The following is a 16,642-nucleotide window of genomic DNA, read 5'->3' as shown; positions in this document are numbered from 1 at the left end:
TGACAGTCCAGAGAGGTTCCAAAACAATCCCAGAAAGGATTCCGTACAATTCTAGGGAGATTCCAGACAATCTCAGGGAGGACTACAGTCATCTCAAATGGAGGATTCTGAACAATTCTAAGTAGCATGACAAAAAAGAGATGAAGGAATTCTTGCATCCCTTCGACGATCGCTCATGTAAGTGTCGGAAAAGAATCAACTATGAAGTTGGCCAAAACTAATCTATTGTGACTTAGGATGAACAGCTACATAAAAGACCGCATTTGTCCGCATTGTTAAATTTATGCTAAATGTGGATCATCACAACAACACCAGGCAATGAAAATGTAACCCGTTTCTGATCACAATTTTCGACTGTCTTTTCTCTAGTGACACTTGCCCATTACTCTGAATTTTTATAGCGAAATTTGTTCCTGAGATTTATATCGATCTTCCATTATGGAAGCTTGTAAATTTGATTTTGCTGGTCACTGTACACCTCAATTAAAAATATTTAGTTATGTTGAGTTTCCAGAAACTAGTTCCTCAGAACAAGAAGCCTCTTAAATCGATTTTGAGAGGTTGAGTATTAATTTTCATGAGATAAAATAATCTTTTCATAATATAAGGTCAAATTCCAACTTCTTTGGACTTGAAATCACACCACTACATCACGAAAAACTTCGAAGATCATCAATCCCTAGGAAGCAAAAGAGGCCCCTGGTCTGGCCTGGCCAAATCAATGTAACTTGGATCTTTTAATAATTTAAACTTAATATTGCCGTTTTATGGTGAAAAATACGAGACTACTTATAGTTCATTTTTTAATGAATATGAGCAACTCAAATTTACTCGCTGCAAATATATTTATTCTGAGTACAGCTGTCTTGCCTCTTGAAGTACATTCTAAATATTTTTTACAGCAATCAAAGTTTTTCAAGTTTTGAGAATCCTGGTGGATCAATATTTTGAATTGGGGTTGTTTTTTATTAACGACCCCGTTAAATTTGGGGTTACTTTGAAAATGCTCGATGAATGTATGAAAACATACACAAAAGTCATTTAGTTCAAGAAATATGAAAATTTTATTAAGTTGATCATCAGAAAACATCATAAGAAGACAACATTGAACTGGATATTTCAGAAAAACATTTCATAAGCGATTGTAAGTACATCGCATCAGAGTTGCAACCTATCACAATCACGATCGTCAAACAGCTGATGGTAGTAACGCTTGGTACATTCCTATCAATGTGCTCGTCGAAGCTCTCTCCAAGACCATCCATCAAGTTGACGAAACAAGTAGAAAGCAACTGATCAATGTCGTCTTTGGTGGTGATCCATCACCGATCTGGTCATTACGGACAATCACGATACTCATCTGTGCTCGTTTTGAAGCAGTTGCTGCTTTGCTTGCTTTGTAACTCATACGCACACGCCTGCCGAGACGAACTTGGAATGCGTAGGCATTGTTTTCATTTTCTTCTGTCATTTCCCTTTTTCTCATCATCGTACTGCAGTCTTCACTGTTTTCGTTGCGCTTTTCATCATCAGCAGTGAGTGTAAAGTTTTGCCTGTGAGCAGCGACCATCACTGGTGATTGTTGTTTGCCATGGTTCTACCTATCACTGCGTGACAAAACGTTCTGTCAGCGATAGTTGGTTGATGCGTTGACGAGTGTTGAGTGAGTGTCATGATATTTTGCATTACATTATATTAATTCATATTGATGATGCAGAATTATGTTAACTTAATCTCATTTGAATTTGTCCTCTGTTTGTATTCAAACAAAATCTCTCAAATAGCAAACGCTGTATTCAATAAATTTAACTTCAATTAAACATTACAAATCAATACGTTACAAGCCAATACGTTACATTCGTGCAATCTCCATTTCACAAATAACGACGGCAGTCCCAAAACAGCAGATGAAATAAAAGTTGAAGACAAAAGCAAAGTTCCAGTTGGGACGTAATAACTATGAATAATAAGAAGAAATTATCAAAATTTCGGTATAAAGAAGCATTATTGCTAAGGCACCTTTATGGTGACAGAATGCTGAACTATACTGTGCACCATCCAATAGGTCTTGAGAATCTGGACAACTTGGCAAAAGGTAACAAGTCAGTTCGTATACTGGCGAAGAAATTTTCAACTAAACTGGCTACCATACAATAGGTCTTATGAATCTGATCAGCTTTGTCAAAAACAGCAACAATATATCTAGTTGAGCTTTCAAGTTAATGCAAGTAATTATAAGTCAAATCGTATAATAGCCGGGCCTGCTGTGAGAATTCAGAACTGAGCTGTTCACTATACCTTCTATCTAGTTGAAGTCGCAAGTTAAAGCAATAAGAAGTTAAAAAGTATACTAGCGTGATGTACACCATCTAATAAGTCTCTTTCACTTGAAAAACTTCTCCAAACACAGACATCTTCTATCTAGTCAGGATGTCAAGTTAAGCAAATAATTTATTAGTGCCACCTGGAAGACGAATTCTTCTGAACTCAACTATTCACCTTCCAATAGGCCTTATGCATCTGAACAGCTTTGATGAAGACCGCAGCCCAGTGAGGTTATGGTAAATTTGGAACTGGCTTCTCATTTAGAATTACCATAGGAATTACCCTTTGCGCCCTGGTGGAAAATAAAGATAATTTTTTTTTTCAATATCTGATTACCCTGGAGGGTCATCTATCACCATGACATCACTGAACATTTCACCTAAAATCCTAAGTTAGGTTTTTTTTCCTTTGTTCGGGACCTAGCTTTACTGCGACCAGTAAATTGATCTATTGTAGTATATCCCGTGTCCTTAGTTTAGTGCATGTCGTATTGAGAAATTAGGTTACTCACTGAGTGAGTCAAATTTTCCTCAAAAATCTGCTCGAATATGACGAAAATCGAGAGAAAATATAGTCTAGACGGTCGATAAAAGTAACTCAATACCAGAGTTGAATTCAACTCACAATTGCCACAATAGCACCATTGGGCACTCTAGGGATACACGTTAAACAAATTCAAAGTGAGTGCCGTTTAAATGCAATTTTAGCTATTCAACGGTGTTAAACAGTTTTCCAGAACTTTTCCTAGAAAATCGGGGAAAAATTTACTTATTCACTAAGCAACCCCAAATTATTGGGGGTGCAATTTCAAAAAACCAAAATTAACCGCATTACGAAAAGTGGTCAGCTTTTGACCACATATTACTTTGTTAATAGCGGATAGATTTTAATTCTAAACAAACCAATCGATTAGAAATTTCGGTAAATAACATAAATGAACACTTTATAAATTTTCAAAAGGTCACTACTGAAAATTACACAAATGTCCAACTGTTGCAATAGTTATTCAAATTATCACCGATTGCCTGCAAACAGCGCATTCCCTAACACAGATTTCAAAATCGAATTTGATTCACCAGGACCGCCATAAATTTGATAAAGAGTATTTTTGGACATTTGTCAACGTCATCAATCGGATGCTTAAATCTAACATACCATGTATTTTTAAGGCAACATTGGGGGTGCATTTTCAAAAACCAAAGTCGGTCGCGGCATGAATGTGGTCCGATTTTGATCCAGAGATGATGGATTTTAATACTTAATACGCAAATCGAAAGGACATTTTTCTACCAATCTGTTAAAATTAAGGATTTATAATTTTTCAAAATGACACTATTGAAAATTGCACGAATGTGCAAGTGTGTTGCTATGATAATAAAATGGTCATCAATTGCCTGCGAAAAGCACTTTCCCTAACACAGATTTGAATTTCATCCGGTCTCACTGAACGCTGTTCATTCAATCACCGCGTGTGGTGAGTGGTGGTGTTGTCCAGAATTCAACTAAAGACTCTCCGCAAGTAGTTAGCTATCAAGGCTGCTCTCAAGAACCCTCGATTCACCACAGAAGGAGGAAGAAACCGCACCGCTACTGATCGGATTCAGTTGCTCGCCGTGAGCCGCTCTGGGTCATCTATTCCGAGCGCGTCACCCTCGTTCCAAACAACATACAGCTTGTCAGCCTCATCCGTTTTGAACACCCTATTAACTCAGCATTACTCAACCATCACGACAAGACGGCTCTTTTCAGGACCAACATAAATTATTGTTGTTTAAGAGTTAATTTTCATTGAACGTTCACTCGCCTTGCTGCCAGACACATAACCCCCAAAGCTCTTTAATAATGTACCCAGTAACCAATCGTTTGTGATCAAATGCGTCAAGTATTGAAGTGGTACATAAACACTCTCGCTATGACCGAATACCACAGGACCATGCCAAATAACCAGAACTTCGTATGGTTTTCTCCAGGGCGCTAGAAAAAGCTAAAATATACGATTGATCGCAAATATCTCGCGATTGGAAAAGTTTTAGCAAGAAATTCCGCCAATAATTTTTCGCTTTTTTATTATCTATTGAATAAACCAAAAGTTTTGTGCACTAAAATGCGTAGCTTTTACATCAGAAGACGTTTTCGTAATGCAAAAAGTGGTTTCCCAAACACAGTCGCCGAAAATTGATATCAAGCACTAAGCATACCAGACCGTACCTATCTGTATGCCTTTTGATGCAAATTTTAAATTTTAAGCCCTTCCTTAAGATAATTATAGATAAAAAAAACTCTTGCTGAATTCTCTTAATTAAAGAGGCTTAAAATTTGCATCAAAAAGCATAAACGAAGGTACCGTCCGGTAGGCTCAAATTATGTGATTGATGTGTTTTCCCTAATACATATTTCATTTCCGCACCGCTGTCATCTCCAAGAAATCGAGAAAAATTTCCACAGCACTGTTCTAAATTGGCTTCCAACCTTCCAACCCATCGGTCTTTTTTTAGACCACAAATGACTGATAAAAGAGTTAACTGAAGAGTAAGAGCTTATATCCAAGACATATCGTCCAGGATTGACTTGTACTAAATGGACTCCGACAGAGCATCTCAATAACAGAACTTTCAAACTGCTTCCGAATTTCAACCTATCAAACTTTTTCACTGATTGCGAGTTAAGACATCAAAACTGCCTTTCGTAATCCTACGTCAAATCTACGGTCGTGTCTTGGATACAACCTTTTACTTTTCAAGCAGATTTTAGAGGCAAATTTTACTTACTTTCTGTTATTTTGAGAGAAATCCTACTCAATTTTGAGTTAATCTCATCGGCCATGTATGGCGTCTAACGATGTGACAACCCTGAAGCAAAAGGTACAGGTAAGCTCAGGGCTGGTAGCAGGTCACTTTTTAGTGACTTGGTCACTATTTTGAAGCCAGTCACTAAAAAGTCACTAAAGTCACTATTTCCCTAAAAATAGTCACTAAAGTAACTTTTTCACTACTAAAATAGAGCGAAATTTAAAAATACCAACAAAATGTTTAAATTGAGTACTTGGCACTAAGAAAGTCTACAGTAGTTTTAAACAAAAATATATATAGGGTATACGTCCCTAACCTCGGTCTAATATGCAGCCATCGATTACGTTTTTAATCATAACTCATCAATGAATTTACCTGCAAACGATATTCTACTGCTAAATGGTATGCTTAGATATGCTTATCATGTCGTTTGCTATCAGAAACCACGAAAAGTTGAAAAACTTACTTTTTTTAAGACAATAACTCACGAGGGAAATGTATGTAATATGGGTCTATTGTCCCCAAATTGGGTCTATTTATGGATGCAACTTCGTCCTATCTTGTTTGATCCTCAAAAAAACGCTCTTGGTAACGTTTTCTGATGTATTTTTTTTTATCACTATCACTGTTAACTTAATGCTCTTCATTCCTCAAAACATTTCTTAGAGAAAATTTTACGAAAACTACATTAAATCACTCAATTTAAAAATTAAAAATTAAAAATTTCGCTTATCGTCTTTTGACCGCAGAATATCTAAATCAGAACATTGTGATGTTCATTATACAGGTTTGGCAGAAAAAATCTCCCTTCCTGTTCGTTCCTTATCATCCAAATGCAAAACAACATTGTTGACGTTACTCTTATTGCTATATGCTGTCAAATGAATTTCATGGGCCATAGTTAGGAACATAGAAAAGAAATGTGTCCCTAAAGTTGGGTCCATGTTTTACTTGTGAAAACGTTGTTAAACAATTAAAATAAACATAAAATATTCAAACAGCAACTGTAAGTTTTACGTCTAGTGCGTATTATCAGGTAATTCCAATCAATAAATGCCATAATCAGGCCATTTGATGATCGTCAGTCAACCTTCCCATCTTAACCTTATAAGTCATGGCGGCTAAAAACTCCGAACATTGTGATATTCTCAACCAGTTTTATTACTTACGAGAGCTGAAAATGTATTGAAATGTTGTGATATAAATTGATTTGTGTGTGGTACACATTTATCAACCATCAGTGATCAATATTTTCCTTATTTTTTGTGTAATATTCCTTAATTAATTATTTATTTGCGTGATAGGCCGAATGAAAGGACTAGACCCACATTACATACCGTAACCCTATCTGTTAAAACATTGAAAATGTTAACCAGGGACCAGTGAACCGCAAAACTTTAGAACACCAAGAAAACGTTTGGGAAATGCCTTCAATTTATATTAAAAATTGGGGAAAATATACCTCCTTTCCCAGAAAATAAATTGTAAACCTTGGAAACTTTCCAAAGGTATTTGTCTGTGATAGATTTTCAAGTTTTTTTAAAAAAATCCAAAATAAATTTTAAGAGAATTTTAAAGGATTCTAAGGATGGCACCAAGATATATCAGAGATGAATACCAAAGTACAGACTACGAAAGTCTCATGTAAAATTAAGTGCTCTGAGGACCCATTTCTTCATCTCCGCTTAAATCTTAAGCCAGGTTTTCCTATATAGTTAAATTTGGCTTAACACATACGACCGTCGCTTTTGATTATTGTTTAAATTATTAGAGACGCAAAATTCAGCTCCGGAACAATTTTGGAAATAATTTCAATATAATTGAGAGTGCATTTTAACGAGTGTTCTGAGAAGAATTCCATGATGATTGGATGAGGATTCTAGGTCCAATTCTAATACGGATTCAAAATTAGTTCTGAAATTTTGCTTAAAGGAGCTCTGATGAAAATTCCATGAAAATCCCGTGAACTCCAAAGATGGTCTCTGCAGATACAGTTCTAACAGAATTCTGGGGTGATTTCTGAAGATACTTCCAAGCGAATTCTAAAGAGTTCAAAGTAAATTCCCAGAAGAATTCCAATGGAATCAAATTTTGAGGTTTCGATCTCAAAAGAATTCTGAGAAGAGTTTCAAAGTTATTCCACAGACAAACAGACATAACACTCACAATCACATTCATCGCAAATAATGTTTTAGTTGGGAATGTGCTTGCATTTGTCATGGTGGCGCCACTGAAGCATTGAGCAAGCCACCACATTTCGAGCTTATCAGTGATGTCAGTTCTTTTTCACGTCTAGTTGGTAGATGTCAGCTCTTGAAAATGATAAGTGGTCAAGGCATCCCACTGGAGACACATACCACATCTGACGAATATAAGATATTTTTTGATATTACATCAAAACTGCTGCACATCAGTCATTCCGTTCCTAACATAACGTTGTACGATGTACACATAATTCGAGAACGAATCATGTGGATGACTGTAATATTCTATCAACTTTTACCAGTTATTGATGTTCAATACTTCACAATGAATATCATTGATTGATACATATTACATTGACACATCTAGATTTAGAAAGGACACTAACAAGTGATGCATTATCTCGTTTAAAAACTTGTTTCCAGCAAAAGAAAAAGCACAATAAAGAAACAAAACAAATCCCTTAAAAAGTCTTAGCTTCTGTGATTTTTTTCTACGGATCCGTATTTCTGCAGAACTCAATCAATTCTATAGATCTATGGAAAATTTCGAAGAACCGGCATCACTGACTTCCATCTGTTTTGTTTTTATTCAACACAGCTGACGCGTTGACAGAACGAGGGAAAAGCAAGTAGTGAAACAATTGCATGCACGAGGGATGCTCCGGTTGCAAAACAATGCTTGGGAATGTGGATGATAGATGGTGCTAGTGCGCATACAAACAACGCTTGACGATATTTTTTGCAGAATTTTCTTCTAAGTGTTATGTCTGTTTGTCTGTGGTTATTCTGTGATGGATTTTGGTTTTGAGAATTATGAGGAAATACTGTGGGAGTTCTAAGGAGAATTCCAATTAAATGCAAGGGAGAAGTCCAAGATTATTGTCTAAGCAGAAATCAATGTAATTTCTGAGGATAATTGCATTGAAGTTCTAAGGAGAATTCAAATAAATTTATAATGGATTCATGGAAGAAAAAATCGAAAATAATCTAATTTAACTAAAGATGTGTCATTACTTCATGCGTGAATTTAACGATTTACATAGTCGGAGATGCTTAACGTCAAATATCATACTCAAAGAGGAGATTTTATACGATAGATGAGCAGATTAAATTTGAGAGTTGATAGTTCCGCTATAGCACGGCAGTGTGAAAATTGTAAAAAAATTGGACAATTTTGAGGAAGGTACGAATCGGGTAGTTGTTTACGTCAGATGGCGACTTGTATGTGAAACAATCGATAGAACTGTTTCCGCACATCGAAGGTACATGAACAAATCGGCAATCATTCCTTTTGCGAGTGGTGGCAGGGAAAACACCACTCACCATCCATCATTACCGGATGAGCTTGGTAAAGGAGATGCTCTACCCGATTCATACCTTCCTCAAAATTGTTGTTTGTTTGCTTACTACTTTCTATATACAAATTTCACATTGCCGTACTATAACGGAACTTTCAACTCTTTACTTTCATCTCCTCATCTGTCGTATAAAATGTCCACTTTAATTCTGATATTTGATGTTAAGCATTTCCAACTACAAAAATAATCTATTTCCAAGAATTTTGTTGATTGTTCTGCAAAGAATTTCAAGAATGTAATATTATTTTTGTAAAAGCTTATTTGCCTCTAAGTTTAAGAGAAAGGGAATTATTCTAAAAAAGTTCTTGAGATAATTCTGAAGAAATTCTGTGAAAAGTTCTTAGCGAATTATCAAAACTATCTACCTAGATATATCAAAATTTTAAACATTTCGAACACAGAATCAAATTCAAGATCATAAAATTGGGAATTACTATTTGATTGTCATCATGTATAACGTTAGCAAAAGTAAATTATTCAAATCACTTCAAACGCTCTTCACAGGAGATTCCGTTATGAGATTCGATTAAATTAGAGTAATTTATGAAATTTGATTTTAAGTTCCATGACATAAAAACTTTATTTCAATATCAAACCATGTTTGAATTTCTAAGTTACCATATAAATGGTTACTTATTTAGTCTTTACAAGTTACTATTTGGTCACTATTTCCATAATTTTAGTCCTTAAGTCACTACTATTATACCGCATCAGCACTACCAGCCTTGTAAGCTCTTTTATAACCTTGCAACTGGTCGTACCTCTCTGTTCTTTTAGTTTTGATATTCATAGCAAGCGAGCACGTGATTGATTGATTGTGCTTTAAAATTTTGATTAATTTTTAATAGTTAACTAATGGTTTATTTCTAATAATCTTTTTACCAAACAAATCTTACATCAATTCTGAATCAAAGTGTGTTAAAAGAATTAATATCCATGAATAAATGGCCAAGTTAAAAGCGCTTTAAATCTAACACTATTTCGTTACACAATTTTTTAATTTGCCCCTCAGTATAGTCCACAATGACGTAGCCCTACTTCAAATTTCTTGAAATACATCGATAATCTCATATTTTTTAAGGTACCCACGTGACCAATCCGTTAATTGTACGCTAATCATTTTTTTTTCTGCAATGTAAGGTTGATATAAGTCATCATAGTCTGATATCAGCATTATATTGAAAAACGGGCTATTATCAGTAATGAATGTAATGAAGTATTCTAATTTGATTTAATAATCTTTTCCAGAACTTCATGAAAATTCCCAAAGATTCCCTGAATTTCCAGGTGGTAAATAAAAAACCCTGAATTTTCCGGATTTTCAATTTTTTTTTAAAAGAATTCTACACCGTATTTTTACTGATTCAAGCAATTCAATTCAATTCAAAGACAAAAAGTGTGTGCACTACACTACGCTCACTGAACAGAATGCACAGTTTCATATCAAACAATTCTTATATAATTTCCATCACCAGCAGCCCACTGAACTGGTTCTTTAATCTTCTAGAGTTTATTCTGTTACAGTCACTTTAACATTCTTGTGACTTTGGAGTGAGAGCTATTCGTCCCGGGTTGCCCCACTCTTTTAGAGTTTGAACAGCTGGTTTTCATGAGCCGCGAAAAGAAAGAAAACTAATTTTTCGCTCCACTTCCAAACAAACGCCCCGGTCACGTGTGTCTCTATCGATCCCACACCTTAACGCCCCGAGTCAGCATAAAACGTGTCGGCAGGTAGGTATCTTCAAACGACAAAACAGTCAACTATGTTTTCCCTCATTTGCAACGCAATTCCGACGTATTCAGGTGAGTATTTACGAAATGGATTAACAACGCGACCCGAGCAAAATCGATATCGTCAATAATCAATAATCAATCAGGCGTCAGGCTTTTACGGTGGATACTGTAATCAATTTTGCGCGTTTGATGGCAGCACTGCCAATGTCAATTGATAACTTGTAAAAGACGATTGAAGTGTGAGTTTTATTTACATTTTCATGCTTTACGTTTGATCTTTGATCACCACCACAGCGCTGAGGAGGTGTGCATGGACGAGATGGAATTTTGATGACGGAATTCTGGTGCACAATGATTCACACGGTTGGAATTGAATTAACGAGAGTTGAACCACGAAACGGGTCAGAGTGATAAATTTTTCATTGCCTCCCCCTCATCTGCCATAAAGAAGGCAGAGATCGATAATATCATCCTGTACGCTCAGTCGTGTGTGATTTCGTGTGAAGCGTGTGTGTACATTTTGGTTGAGTGCAGTGGATGATTTGGGCACGTACCGTTTCGAGATGACTTGCGGGCGTACGGCTGAAGATGTCCAACCCGCCACCCAATCGAGCGGAGGAAGATCCGGAACCGTTTGCAGTCCGGAACGGATTGCCGGGGCAGTCCGTCAGGAAGTAAACACACCAATCTCTTCAAGGGGTTTTGCAGCTGTACACCACGATAAACACCGCACAACGCACTCGACACGACACGACACTCTCGTTAACACACACAGCACAGAAACTCAGACCGAACTGTGTGTCCAAACGCGGTGGGGCTTGACGCGAATCACACTGAAGGGTTCCGCCGTCGCACACACTTGCTTTTGGTCCCCCTTTATTCTGTGGAGCAGTCCGATATTGACTACACACTCTATAGAGTAAGTTCAGTCGGTGCCCGAAGTTCACGTAGGCAGGAGTGAAGGAGAGAGATAGAGCCGGAGCGAGAACGTATGTGAAGTAATTGTAAAAAGGGGAGCTTTTTCAAGTTGTATTTTCTTCGGAACGCACTGGGCGGGGGAGTTGGAAGCAGTTAACTCGGTCGGTGGGTCTAGTAGCGTGGTCTCGGTAGATCCCGGAGGCACGCACGCACGATACGGAGTACGCTGGCAGTAATGATGCTTCGCCGGAGTCGGAGTGGTTGTCGTCGTGTTCCACTAGAACTAGAATATAGTACCTGTCACTTTACGGCGGGAGCGAACACACTACTGTCGTCGTACTGTGCGAACCGTGTGGAATCGTGCTCGGGAACCACCGTCCGTCGTAAATTGCCACCCATCTGCTTTCGATGTGTGGAAATCTTCGTGCGTGAGAGCGAGGGAGACTTTCCAAAGTGAGAGAACTGTCCACGTGGTTGTAGTTGTTTTCCGCACACTGCCATACCACTGCCGTGCAACTGTATTCGTACCGTCAGCGGAAGCTTTTGGATAGTACACTCAGAGAATTGGCATTGCCATTTAATGCAGTTTCCACTCAAAACCTCACACTGTTTTCTTGCTTCCGGATCACACAATCTAGATCTACAGTACCCGTTCGAAACCACAATAAAAAAAAACGATATTCACTTGTTTCACCTCAATCTAGACAAATTGCGATTACACATTCAGTGTGCCATCTGTCAAATCGCTTCTGCCAACATGAACGATGACGTAAGAGCAACGCATGCGCTCACGACTGTCGTCTGTGTCTGTGTCTCACGTGTGGTGGTCCTGCCGTACACGGGGCCAAAACTCGTGGCCCCACTATCTTCGTCAGACCGTGAGTGTCAGCAGCTATTATCTAATCTCTATCCGGCGGATTTCTTTTCTCCTCTTCCACCAAAACAAAATCAATACCAATTATTGCATGCCCTTTGACACCCACTGCAGAACACCTACAACTCAAGCCCGCATTCTCACCTCTTTCGGAAACAAAAATCAAACCCGGAACGCCTCCCCTCGGACCCGTCTGTCTGTCGCGCGAGAACCGAGAAACTCGCCAAGAAACCTTTCAAAATTGCACAGCTTTTGACACCGAAAATAACACAACACAACACTTCCGTCTAAGGAGGGCTTCAGAACTTTTTTTTTCGGATGGCCGCTCTACCTTTTACCACGGATAACCGGAAAGACGACGACGACAACGGCTTTACGACGACGACAACGACGATGAACCCAAAAACCGAGAAAAATAGAGACACACACAGCACTTTTGCACCATCGAAAAAACGGAACGGAAACGGCGACCCGTGTGAAGAGTGTAATCTAGTACGACTTTTGTCTCGTCCTTGTTATTTTTCTGTATTCAACGCCGTGGCGGTGGCGGTGGTGAAGCTGGAGACGGCGACACGCGGTGACAGAATCGATGATGGGGACGGGATTTTCCACTTGAAGTAGAATTTTCCGCTCTCGGAGAGAAAGCGCGTGGAAGCTTTTCTACCAATACCGTCACAGATGCCTGCCGGAAAAAGGACACCCTACCGAGGAGGGGAGTCGTATACTGGAATGTTTCCCCCTTCGAGCAGATTTGCGAGAACAGGACGGAGAACGACCACTGGAAAATGCGCAAAGCTTTCTTCCAGGAGGCACCCCCTCTAATCGAGAGAAAGAGACTGGAAGAAAGCTCACCCACCACCAATACCGTCACACAGTGACAAGTCAGAGCATGGTGTTGGAATCGATTGGTGTGGAGCTTCGGCAGTTAGAAGATTCTATTCGCGACGACGGACGACAGGGTTTATTTTATCATGTGATCCGTTTGCTGAAAGTAGGAACAGTTTGAAGGGACCGAACGAATGGGAAAACATGGTCCGTCATATGATTTGCTTCTTATGCATGGGTTTGAATCGATTGAATCGCGCGAATGGGAGCTATGGGGCTATTCGCCGTTTGAGTGTAAACCGGGAGAGAAGAAACGTCAGAAACCGGACGTCAAATCTTATCTAGATAAAAGAGAGAAAAGCGATTTCCTTTCGGGGCATTGAGGGGGCGATTAGTTTGAATTAGGCGTTGTTGCAAAATGACAATGACTTTGGCCGTTTTTCATTGTTGTCCTTGGCTAGCAAGCATGACTGATTTCGCACCCAAATGGGGGTCTGGGTTCAATCCCAGCCGAGGTCGGTGGGATTTTTCTAAGGTATAAAAATCTCTGGTCGCGACTTCCTTCGGAAGGGAAGTAAAGCCGTTGGTCCCGGCTTATGTTTGTTGAATGGGTGCGATATCCTACGCAGGTGTGTTGAAGCTGCCTTCCTGTGCACAATCGATTGCGGCCAATCAGTGCTGCAAAATCTCGACAATGCACGGTGATATTGACAGAATTGCTTTGGTCACTCATTGTGAGCTAACAGTCACAGTCACTGGCAAACCATGTCAATTGTCAATGACGAACATGTGTACATTTTTTTAAATAACTAAATTTGTAATTTGAGCAACACAATTACATGGAGCCGTTAATGTGAACAAACATCTGCGTCCTGAACTGCTTAGATAGCAATAATGTGACACAGAATATACGAAATCACACTTGTTGTTATCAGGTGTATCTTTGTCATTGACGAAACAATGAATGAGATTTTGACGAAGATTTTTTGAGGATCAAGTCTATGTGACGAACAATTTTTTTCGATATCGCGCGAAAGCCTGTCAATGACAATGATAAATCTTAGCACTGCCACCAATGGATGGCAATCTATGTCCGTCGGTGATTGGCCCTAGATTGTGGAACAGAGACCTGTAGAATATACCAGAATAAACAAGAACAAATTAAATATCTTTAAATAACACATCAACTTAAAGCTTGGTTGTATAAACAAACAAAAACAAAAAAAAAAGAAGAAAGAGAAGAAAAGAAAAATAAATGCTAATGATGAATTATTATCACGATAAGCCTTTTTGAGAACTTCTACCTTGCATTCCATGCGACCTTATCTGAAAGCGGAGAATACCTATTCTGCCTAAAGAGGGGAAATTAGAAAGCTCCCTGATTGGTGATTAGCAAATAGAGGCGAAATTAGATGGGGTATAAATACGAGGTACCTGTGATCGCTAAGCTCACAAACCAATCCCACCAAGGTGGTCATACTTTAAAATAGGCCTGATAGGACTAGGAACTGTAAATAATAATTAAAATCTCAAATGTACCAAAGTTGAAAAGACGCATCTGTGTCACTTAACATATTCATACATGTAAACCACACAATCACAAGAAATAAAGATCATTTAAATGGCAAAAAAAAAAAAAAAATCGCTAAGCTCATTCTTGTGACACGTTTTCATGATGACGCAGCAAGCAGCAGTAACAACAACAGTATCAGCAAGGATGGAAGCAGCAGCAGAAGCAGAACAACGGCAGCGGACCGCTCTTGCCAGTGCGATTGACCGCATGCATCAGCGAGGGCCGAAGAGAATTCCGACCCTCATTTCAGCTGACGAGCAGCAACCCGGCAGATTCGTGAAGCCGTTACCCCCGGTTCACGACAAGACCGACGTTAAATAAAGGAATGAAGATGAAGAGAAGAAATTAAAATCTGTTTGCACATGATGGCACTTCTTGAGAAGACAGTTGATGAATCATGCATCGGTTTTGACCAATAATTATACATGTACCAACCTTGTTCACACTACAGCCTATATTTAGTATTATGAAATATCTTGATATCAGAATTGACACACTAATTCTGAATTAAGTTACCCAATTATTTTTGAATTTCGGAATTTTATTTCTATCTAGTTCGTTTATTTGGAAGTTTCAGCCGCGTTAGCTTTACGGAGCCAATAGTTCATTGTTTATTGTTTGTAACACTTATTTCTATGTCTAGTAGGAGTTGGGCCGAATTCTCGCGGCTTACCCGAGGTTAGAGAGGTACATTATCGAAAGATAGGATTAGGGGAGGAGATTGGGAGTGGGGTTTCGTTGTCTCAACAGAGCGTTGTCGTCAGTATGATCCGTCTGGAGTTTGACCGACTATGGTGAACGGTGGGAGACGATGAGACTCATCCAGATGGAGGGACAAGACAAACAAAAACTAATAAAGAGAGACCAAAGGCAATGGTATTAAATTCTTTTACTAGAAATTTGCAGATATCGTGAGTTACCAACATGTCTCTGATAGGAATATAGGGTTTTCTTTCTAGGGCCTCGAGGGTAATCAAAAGTCGCTACCTGGTGGCGTCATTATCCGTACATTCCCAAACTGCGTGATCGATGTCATTGTAAAAGTTTCCACACCAACAGATGTTGCTGTCCACGAGGTTTATTTTATGGAGATGCGCATCTAGCGAGTAGTGGTTGGACGTAAGTCTACTAATCACGCGACTTAAGCCCAAGCTTTGCAACCACGCTATCGAAGAAACATTAGGAATAATTTAATGTAACCACCGTCCAAGACTTCCAGTTTCCCAATGGGTTTGCCAAATCTAAAGGGTGGAATTGTTCATTTATTTATTTTTTTATTTGATTGCTTATTAACTATGTCTTATATATTATTGCCTGGCTAACCTTGAAAAGAATGCTTTTTTAGTGTTATTTTTTTTATTGTTACATCAATTGATTTAGAATATGCGTTAAAGCAGGACATAATTCTATTCAAAGGTCCGTTTTTAGCATAGTCTGTCCTTTGATTGTTAATGTAAAACAAATTCCTAATCCTCAGAGAGCGAGTGGGAACATAAAAATTTATATTTTCTAAAATTTCCGGATTATTAACTCTTTGAGCAATAACATCATTTATAAATGTTACCATGGCTAAGTCTCTTCGTTTTTCCAGTTCATCTAAATTTATTTAAAAAACATCGTGATTCATAAGATGGAAATGGTAATCTCGTCCAACCTAATTTTCGAAGGGAAAACAACAAAACCTGTTTTTGAACAAACTCAATGCGGTTTATATATGTATCCTGATACGGAGCCCACACTACGCTACAGTATTCAAGAAGAGGTCTCACATAGGCCACATACAATGTTTTAATAGTGTAAGGATCATTGAAGTGCAGACTAAATCTTATGATAAACCCTAGCATGTTACTTGCTTTATATATAATGTTATTCTCGTGATCAACAAATGATAGCTTAGAGTCGAGAATAATGCCTAAGTCTATTACTTGATTCCACCTTTCAACTGTTTTCTCACCAAAGGAAATTGTGTCATTTATTGTAGCATGCTTTTTTTTTGTAAACGATATAGAATTACATTTACTAACGTTAAGCTCTAAAAAATT

General features: G+C 38.3%; 1 protein-coding gene across 7 annotated transcripts in view; it reads right to left on the bottom strand.

Annotated features, from left to right (window-relative positions):
* cpx (complexin) overlaps positions 1-12,688 on the bottom strand; it is a 1,092,625-nt gene extending 1,079,937 nt beyond the window's left edge. For 3 of the 7 annotated variants that reach the window (XM_065227123.1, XM_065227122.1, XM_065227126.1), the window contains exon 1: positions 11,095-11,655. The gene's annotated coding sequence lies outside the window, so the exon portion shown is untranslated. Of the gene's footprint in view, positions 1-11,094; positions 11,657-12,346 lie in introns of those variants that run through there. The other 4 variants (XM_065227124.1, XM_065227129.1, XM_065227127.1 and 1 more) reach the window with 4 other exon arrangements.
* Positions 12,689-16,642: the final 3,954 nt, after the last annotated feature.

Source organism: Ochlerotatus camptorhynchus, unplaced genomic scaffold (genome assembly GCF_037179485.1).
Source record: "Ochlerotatus camptorhynchus isolate MF236.1 unplaced genomic scaffold, CSIRO-AGI_Acam_v1.1 ptg000266l, whole genome shotgun sequence".
Classification (NCBI taxonomy): domain Eukaryota; kingdom Metazoa; phylum Arthropoda; class Insecta; order Diptera; family Culicidae; genus Ochlerotatus; species Ochlerotatus camptorhynchus.
Note: the sequence above shows the minus strand (reverse complement) of the source record. Positions and strands in the feature narration are given on the sequence as shown.